The 10,319-nt window shown below is 39.2% G+C and overlaps 1 pseudogene; it reads left to right on the plus strand.

The window, feature by feature from the left end:
- The first annotated feature begins 5,620 nt into the window (after positions 1–5,620).
- On the plus strand, positions 5,621–7,101 carry LOC102826432 (annotated as a pseudogene).
- Positions 7,102–10,319: the final 3,218 nt, after the last annotated feature.

The raw sequence follows: 10,319 nt of genomic DNA on the forward strand, positions 1-10,319 counted from the left end.
CCTGTATTGTATTTCTGAGGCTCAGCTGGTGAGTTTGAACCACCAACTTTGCTGTTCAACCAACCTTGAAGTCCAGTGCATTATCCTGAAGCACCACACTAGGACTTAGGAGTAAATACTTCATAAAAACTGGTGTAGTGGATGCTGTGGTTTTCTACCCAGATCCTGCTTTCAGGAATAAGGCATTTATCCCACAGCTTCTGGGAAAATTAAATGCTCCAAGTTGGACTTGTCCTCAACCAGAGGAAGCTGCCACACCCAAGCTTACTCCCCTTTACTACCATTTGGCAGTGTACTACTCCATGCTCACTGCTGATCAGAGACTGCTCTGTGCCTTTCATCAGTATTTGATCTACTTCCTTATCCTTTCCCTTGGAGTTCGCAGTTCCAGGACTACATCTATATCTGTTTCACTTGGTTTCTCAGGCCATTGCTGTAGAGGGTCTAGATAGTGTATGGACCTAGTCTGCCATCTTTGGTCTCTTCCTGTCTTTTTAATGACTTTCTATTTATAAGGAGCTCTGGTAGCATAGGTTACGAATCGGGCTGCTAACCTCAGGGTCAGCAGTTTGAAACTACCAGCTGTTCCTCAGAAGAAAGAGACTTTCTGCTCCTGTAAAGATTTATAACCTTAGAGTAATGGTCGCTATGAGTCAGAACCAACTCCATGGCACACCACCACCACCACTTTCTTCATGTATAATGTTTTTGTGTCATTCCACAATATGTTTGGTCTTTGGTAATTAGTGTTTGATGTGTCAAATCTATTCTTAAGGTAGTCTTTAAGTTAAGGTGGGACTTATTCGAGGTTATACTTCAGCTCTTATGAACTGTTTTAATTTTCTTCAGCTTCAACCTGAACTTCACTTGCACTTGACCCCTGGGCTTATTCTGAATAAAAACACTGAGCTTCTCCATCATCTCTTTTCACAGATGTAACCTATTGGATTCCTGTGAGTTTTATCCAGTTAAGTCCACATGTATTGTCACCATTTATGCTACTGGCTCTTGTTTGCATGTTTGATCAACTTCAGACTGAAAAAGTTGATAAAAATCTTCAATTTCTTCATCTTTGGCATTTGTGATTAGTGGTAAATTTGCAGTATAGTTGTATTAACTGGTCTCCCTTATAGTTTTATGGATATTTTCATGTCAGCGACAGCATTCTACATCAGGATAGATCTCTAAATGTTATTTTTGATGATGAATGTGATATTATTGTTCCTCTTCAATTTGTCTTTCTCAGCATGAGAGCTGTATGACTGTCTGATTCAAAATGGCCAACACCAGCCCCATTTCAGCTCATTAATACCTAGGATATTGATCTTTATGTGTTGCATTATATTATTGACAATTTCTACTTTTCCAAGATGGATACTTCATACATTCCACATTCCAATGGAGGTTTGCAGCGGTTTCTTCTCATTTAAAGTCATGCCACTTCAGCAAATGAAGGTTCCAAAAGCTTTGCTCCATACACGGCATTGAGTTTGAGTCTACTTTGAGGAGCCAGGTCTTCCCCAGTTGGATTTTGAGCACCTTTCAATCTTCCAGCACTATATTTGACAGTGTTCAGCTGATACTCATAAGGTTTTCCACTAGTCAATTTTTTTTTTAGAGGTAAAGTCTTTCTCTGGAAGCTCCATTGAAACCCGTCCACCATGGGTGGTCCTGCTGGTACTTGAATTGCGAGTGGCATGCTTCCAGCTTCCAGATTAAGGTAGGCTCAGAAGAAGGAGAGGTGGACTACCTCCAAATGTTTAGCCACTGAAAACCTTATGGGTAGCAGTGAAACACTGTCAGCTAGCACCAGAATACTGACTATTGAAACATGATGAAGAGCACAAGAATACTGTCAGACATAATCCTGGAAGACGAGGCCTTCACATTGGAAGATACTCAAAATACAACTGGAGAGTAGTTGCCTCCTCAAAGTAGAGTTGACTGTGATGACGCAAATGAAGTAAAGTCTTTGGGACCTTCATGTGCTGATGTAAGATGGAGACACTCACTCATCTATGCCAAGAAACTGGGAAGACAGCTGTCTGGCCAACTGGTTGGAAGAGATCCATAATTGTGCCCATTCCCAAAAGAGGAGGTCCAGCGGAATGTTGCAGTCACTGGACAATAGCATTTATATAATACGCAAGTTAAAGCTTGATCAAGATAATTCAAAACGGCTGCAACAGTACATTGACAGGGAACTTCGAGAGGTTCAAGCTGGATTCAGATGAGGACATGGAATGAGGAATATCACTGCAGACATCAAAAAGATCTTGGCTGAAAGCAGACAATACAGATGCTTAGCTGTGCTTTATTGACTACCCAAAGACTTTCGATTGTGTGAATCATGACAAGCTATGGACAACATTGCAGAGAATGAGCATTCTGGAACACTTAATTGCATTCATGAGGGACCTGTATACAGACTAAGAGGCAGTTGTTCAAACAGAACAAGGGAACACTGAATGGTTTTAAATTAGGAAAGGTGTGCACCAGGGTTGTATTCTTCCACCATACCTATTCAATCTGTATGCTGAGTATATAATCAAAGAAGCTGGATTACATGAAGAAAAACATGGCATCAGGATTGGAAGAAGACTCATTAACAACTTGAGATATGAAGATGATACAACCTTGTTTGTTAAAAGCAAAGAGGACTTAAAAATACTTACTGATGAAGATCAAAGACCACAACTTTCCATATGGGTTGCACCTCAATGTGTAAAAAAAAAAAAAAAAATCCTCACCATTGTACCAATAAATAACATCAAGATAAAAGAAGAAAAGATTGAAGTTGTTAAAGCCTTCATTTAGCTCAGATCAACCATCAACATTCATAGAATCAGCAGCCAAGAAATCAAATGGTGTACTGCATTAGGCAAATATGCTGCACAAGACCTTTTTTAAGTGCTCAAGAGCAAAGATGTTAGTTTAAGGACTAACATCTCTGACCCAAGATGCATCTCTGACCTAAGCCATGGTATTTTCAATAATTTCATATACATATGAAAGTTAGACAATGAATAAGGAAGACCAGAGAATTGTTGCATTGAGTTATGGCATTGAGGAGAATATTAAAAGCACCGTGGACTTCCAGAAGAACAAACAGATCTGTGTTGGAAGAAGTATAACTAGAATGCTCCTTAGAAGATAAGATGGCCAGACATGTTTTCTCCTACTTTGGACACATTATTGGAAGGGACCAGTCCCTGAAGAAGGATATCACGCTTGGTGAAGTTGAGGGTCAGTGAAAAAGAGGGACCTTCAACTAAATAGACTGGCACAGTGGCAGCAGCAATGTGATTAGCATATTGACAATTGTGAGGTTGATGGAGAACCAAGCAGTATTTCGTTCTGTTGTGCATGAGGTTGCTGAGACAGTAGCAACTGGATTACATCTAACTACAACAACAACATAAATATCATATGATCCAGTAATCCCCCTCCTAGGTATATATCCTACAGAACTAAAAGCTATGACATGAACAGACATAAGCACAACCAGGTTCACCACAAGAACAAAAAGAATGAAACAACCTAAGTGTCCATCAGTGGAAAAATGAATAAATAAATTATATGACATACATACATTGGAATACTATACAATAATAAGGAAAAATGATGAAATGTCTTACAACATGGATGAATCTGGAAGATGTTACATGGAGTGAAATAAGTCAATTAGAAAAAGGCAAATATTGTTTGAGAGCACTATTAATTAAAAAAAAGCAGAGCATAGATTTACACATTGAACGAAAGAATAGTTTTGGGGTAGTTACCAGGAATAGGAGTGGGAAGGAAGAAGAATCACTAACTAGATAGTAAATCAATACAAAACTTACTGCCATTGAGTTGATTCCAACTCACAGCAACCCTACAGGACAAAGTAGAACTGCTGCATAGGATGTCTGAGTTTGTGAGCCTTTATGGAAGCACATTGCCTCACCTTTCTTCCACAGAGCAAATGGTGGGTTTGAACTGCCAATATTTCCATTAGCACTGCAGTGCTTAACCTTCCACACCACTAGGGCTCCTTCCAAAACCCGGTGCCATCGAGTCAATTGTGATGCATAGCAAACCTATAACGAGTTTTCCAGAGTAAATTTTTCTGGAAGCAGACAGGCTCATCTTTCTCCAACAGAGCAGCAGGAGGTTTTGAACCATCAGCCTTTTGGTTAGCAGCTCAATATCCAACCTACAGTGCAACCAAGGCTCCTTGTTGGTGTTGGTGTTGGTGTTGGTGTTAAGTACCTTCAAGTCGGTTCTGATTCAAACACTGTATAGGGTTTCCAAGGAGCGGCTGGAGAGTTTGAATCACCAATCTTGTGGTTCAGACATGTATTCATTTTGGCAAAAGTAAAGATAATACATATTACAAGGGAAGCCAGCATAGCATGATGATGACAAAGAAAGACACTGAGAGGCAAGAAAGAACAGAAGGACCACTACAGTAAATTCTGTAACGTATATAATCATGCAACAAAATAACAAACAATAATGTGTGAGTGAATATATAAGTAGATATGTATGCTAGATAGGTGTGAGAGGTTGTGCAGGACTACACCCACATGTATGGTTGTTGCTTTTCCTATATATATTTGTCTGCTCTTCATGTGTATTTATTTATATAATAAAGCACAGAGGGGGCATAGCTAAGCTATGGAAACTTATTATTGTTGTTAAGTGCTGTCGAGTTGATTCTGACCATAGTGAGCCTGTACAGGGTTTCCGAGGCTATAAATCTTTATGGGAGCAGATGCCTCATCTTTCTCCCACAGAACAGCTGGGAGTTTCAAACTGCTGACCTTAAGGCTCACAGCCCGATTCGTAACCACTACGCTACCAGAGCTCCTTAGGGAAACTTCTTAGACATAACCAAATACCTCAGGGGACTAAACTACTGGGCTTGAAGGCTAAGGACCATAGTCTCAGATGAGAGTTAGATGAGTTGGCATAAGATAGTACATAAAGGCAATGTTCTACATCTTAATTTGTTGAGAAGTCTCTGGGGTTTGAAAAGCTTGCAAGTAGCCATCTAAGATGGAGTCCTGATGTGATACTGTGGGCTAATGAGCTGGAATGCCAAGGCAGTTTGAACCTCAAGGTCGGCTGTTCAAGATCACCAGCTGCTCCTCGCAAACCCTACACAGGGTCACTAGGAGTCGGAACCGACTCGCCGACACTCAATAACAACAAAATCTAAGATATAACTGTCTCTTCTAGCCCAAAGTAATGGAGAGAAAAGAAGACCAAAGATTCAAGGAAGCAATTAGATCCATAGCCTCCTTTAACCTGAAACCAAAAGGACTTGATTGATGGTACCCAACTACTACTACCAACCATTCTGGCCAGGGACAAAATATAAAGTCAGAATGGAAGGAAAATATAGAACAAAATTTGAATTTATAGAAAAGACCACACTTGCTGGTCTGATAGAAATAAAGACTACTATCCTAAGTCACACATCAAATGTGCAATTGAAGTCACTCCCAGAGACCTCTTCTTAACCAAATGATAGACAAATCTATAAAATAAACAGTAACTCTCATGAGGAATGTATTCCTTAAAACAATGAACTACAGGAGACCTAAAGGGCAGCATTTGCCCAAAATCAAATATGGATAGGAGGAAAGGGCAGGGAAAACAGACTAATGGAAGCGGGGAACCCAGGATGGCAACGGGGAAAATACTGACACATTGCCGAGAAGGTAATCAATGTCACAGAACAATCTGTGTATGGATTAATGAATGGAAAACTAATTTGCTGTATGAACTTTCACCAAAAGCACATTAAAACATTTTTAAATAAAACAAAAATTTGTTGGGTTGCCTGCCCCAGCTAAGAAAGAGATATAGCCAGTCTGCTAGCTTTCACTTGTTTTAGTCAAGATCCTGTTATGTCACACATCTTAAGTTCTATGAACAAGCCCTGGTGCCATTGTTAGTGAAGCATTGGGCTGTTAACTGAAAAGTCAGCAATGTGAGCCCACCAGCCACATGGGGGAAGGGAGAGAGATGAACTAGGTGCTTCTGGGTAAAGATTTACAGTCTTGGAAACCCTATGAAGCAGCTCTACTCTGTCCTATAGATTCACCATGAGTTAGAACTGACTGTATGGCATCCATGACCTTGAGTTTGTGTGTCTTTTGTTGTTGTTTTTTAAAGTCCGGCTAATCCTAGCTTTCCAACTTCCGTTTTTGTAATGGGTATTTGGTCTGCTGATTCTTTTTATTCTTACAGCTAGAATTGTATGGGGGGGGAAGGGGAGTTGCCATATTAAGACCATAAGTACCCAGGATCACTCCAGGCCACCACCTCTACCTGGGCTGCAGCCTCCACCCCTGTGATCCCCGCCCCTCGGCCTTGGCCAAGGACCTCTCTGAAGCCACGTCTTACACGGAAGTGATTTCTATTGCTCCATCTGTCAAGAGATGCTCAAAACGCCTGTACAGCCTGCGGCCTGTCAGCATGTTTTCTGTAGAAAATGTTCACTGACTGTAATGAAAGAAAGTGGAATACATTGTCCTCTCTGTCATGGAAATGTAACTGGAAGAGAGTGCATGCCCCAATGGGCTTTAGAGCTTGAAAATATCATGAGGAAGTTTTCTGGTAGCGGCAGGTGCAGTGCAAAACAGATTAAATTCTATCTCATGAGACATCATTACAAATCTTGTAAGAAGTATCAGGATGAATATGGTGTTTCTTCTATCATTCCAAACTTTCAGATCTCTCAAGATTCATTAGGTAACTGTAATACAATGAAACATCCAAATCTGATAACACAGAAATTTATTGAGAGAATACATGTTTTTCTGGGATTCCCACTTTTAAGTGTCCATTGTGTCAAGAATCCAGTTTTTCCAGGCAGCGTTCACTGGATCACTGTAACAGTAATCACCTATTTCAGATGGTTCCTGTGACGTGTCCTATTTGTAGGTCTCTTCCATGGGGAGATCCTGGCCAGATTCCTAGAACTATAGTTAGTCATCAAAATCAAATACATCAGTTTGCTTATGGAGAATTTGTGAATCTCCAGAGCTAGATGAAGAAACCCAGTATCCAATTGCTGTTGAAGAATCTTTTCAAGTAAACATCTGAAGGCTGTACATATCTCCACATCTTTATACCTGCAAGTGCCATTGTTAAATGGAAAATTCCATGCAGTAACCATTTCAGTAACTTGATGTGTATATGAATAAAAGTAATTCAGTCTATTATTTAGTCTTTTTAATTGAAAAATAAAGGTAAGCCATCTAAACAGTTCATCTTCATAAAAATGAAAATTACAATTTTAACTTTAAAAGCATAAAAAAGGATTATATTTCACAAATGTAATGGGGTAAAGGGAATCCTTGTAACTTTTTAATGTTTCATATTAAAATTTTCATTATTATGTTGTTTTTGAAATTTGGAACCATTCTTGCATTTATTTTATTATACACAGATAACACACAGTAGCACATTCTAAAGATGTGATTGATAAAAATCTAACAAATCTGTGACAGATGTCAGAGATGCAGAGTGGAAACTTGAATTGCTAATTGGAACAATTCAAAGTAATTTTTTTTATAAAAGGTTCTAGCTGAAGAACTCATCTTTAATAAAATGGCACTTATATAACTTTTAATATTTTTGAAGACTAGTGAGATTTCTTTAATAATCTTAGATCTTTGAAAAGTAAAAGCTCATAGCTGCCCAAAGGATGAAATATCTTGGAATAAATGTAGCCAGAGAAACAAAGGACATATACAAAGAAAATTATAAAACACTGCTATAAGAAACCAAAAGAGACTTACAAAAATGGAAGAAAAGACCATGCTCCTGGATAGGAAGATTTAACATTGTGAAAATGTCAATACTACCCAAAGCAATCTACACAGATAATGTAATCCCAATCCAGATTCCAATGACATTTTTCAAAGAAATGGAAAAAACAATGACAAACTTTATATAGAAAGGAAAGAGACCCAGGATAAGCAAAGTACTGCTTACGAAGAAGAAAAAAGTTGGAAGCCTCTCATTCCCTGATTTCAAATTTTACTACACAGCTATAGTGGTCAAAACAGACTGGTACTGTTATAATGAAAGATACATTGATCAATGGAACATAATTGAGAATCCAGAAATTAACCCATCCATGTACATTCAACTGATTTTTGACAAAGTACCTAAGTATATTGCATGGGGAGCAGATAGTCTCTTCAACAGATGCTGCTGACAGAATTGGAAAGTGATATGCAAAAGACTGAAACAAGACCTTTACCTCACATCTTATACAAAAACCAACTCAACATGGATTAAAAACCTAAATGTGAATCCCAGAATTACAAAGACCATCAATGAAAAAAAGAGGGACAAATGTGAGACCTCTAATACAGGGCATATACAGACTACCAAACATTTTGAAAATTACACAAACAAAAATAGACAAAACAGATCAATGGAACATACTAAAAATTAAAAACTTATGTACATCAAAACAGTTCATCAAAAGACTAAAAAAGAAGCCCACAGAATGGGAAAAACTCTTTTGCAATGTCACATCAGACAAGGGACTAATTTCCAAAATATATAGGAACCTACAACACCTCTACAAGAAAAGGACAAATAACCCAATTAAAAAATTGACACAGGACATGAATAGACACTTCACCAAGGAGGAGATCCAGGTAGCCAACAAACATATGAAGAAATATTAACAATCACTAGCCACTAAGAGATGCAAATCAAAACAACAATGAGGTATCATCTCACACCAGCAATAATAGCAAAGATCAAACAAGTAGAGGACAACAAATGTTGACAAGGATGTGGTGAGACTGGGACCCTCCTACATTGCTGGTGGGATTGCAAAATGATACAACCACTCTGGAAAACAATATGATGCTTCCTCAGAAGGTTGGAAATAGAAATACCTTATGATCCACACTTCCTCTACTTGGTATATACCCACAAGAAATATGAGCCATAACACAAGTGGATATATGCACACCAATGTTCATAGCAGCACTATTTACAACAGGAAAAAGATGGAGACAGCCTAAGTTCCCATCAATGGAAGAATAAACAAAATTTGGTACATCCACACATTGGAATATTATGCTACCCTGAAGAGTAACAAGGAAGCATCAAGCTACTGCATAACACGGAAGAACCTTGAAGACATTTTGCTGAGTGAAATCATTCAGTCACAAAAGGAGAAATATGGCATAGGACCATTACTGTGAAAGATTAAGGAAAAGCACCCATACTAAAAGGGGAAGAAAAAAAAGTGTTTGGGGTTATACATATATATATATAATTTATTTATTTTTGTTGTTGTTGTATTTGGTTACTGGGATGTATGGGGTTGGGTGAGGGAAGGTTGAACATAGGCACAGGATAGTGGAGCACAGGGTAGGGAATAGATACAGGATAGTTTGAGTGCTGGGGGTGCACACACTAGAAGAGGAAGAGGAAAGGTAAAATAAGGTGGATTGGAGAATAGCTAGGCAGGTTTACATGGGCTAAATAGGACAGAGGTAAATAACGATCTAAGCATAACCGTGGAACAACAGGGCTTGTGGATACAAAGATTTGAGGCATGGTGTGAATCGGTAAAAGTGGGGAAATGATGGTAAGATGCTTGGCTGTCTTCTGAATCTTGGTTTCCCTTGTCTACTATTGTAAAATAGATACTTGAAGGGGAGAGAGACAAATAGCTAGAAACATCACCAGAAAAAGCTTGTTAAGTCTGTCTTCAGCCTATAACTGATTGGAATACGTAAAATGTGGCTAGAACTTGCCCAGTGAAGGAGGCTCCCTGCAGAGCCTTTACATTGCACAAGAACATACGTGGAATCCTGATCCCCTTCCAGAATCTTCTCAGATAAGACATTTGATTTGAAAAGACAAGCAGAACAGTCTGGAGCAGCTAGGAGAACAGAAGATACTTCTTGAAAGAAAGACCAGCAGGAAAAATAAAAAATAATAACAGCAGTCCAGTTGACTACTACAAAAACAAGCAAGTTCTGCCCCAGAGAGCCATGAAGGCAAGTGGTCAGGTCCCCTCAAGGCAAACCCCCTTTCAAGACTGAAACTCAACTGGAATACACTAGTAGGCATGTGGTCCTGCTGCTGCCCACATTGGTCACCGATAAGGGGAAGTTGTGAACTAAGTCCAACCACATTCAATAGACTCTTGTTAACCTGGATTGAGACCTGGTTAGCCAGCAATATGAGGAGAGCTGGGGACTCCCGGGTCCAGGGGCAGGGACATGGCCCCAGAGGACTAGAATGGAGTGTGAAGCATCCAGCTGATATAAAGTGAGGGGAGA

Source organism: Chrysochloris asiatica, unplaced genomic scaffold (assembly GCF_000296735.1).
Source record: "Chrysochloris asiatica unplaced genomic scaffold, ChrAsi1.0 scaffold00009, whole genome shotgun sequence".
NCBI classification, from domain to species: domain Eukaryota; kingdom Metazoa; phylum Chordata; class Mammalia; order Afrosoricida; family Chrysochloridae; genus Chrysochloris; species Chrysochloris asiatica.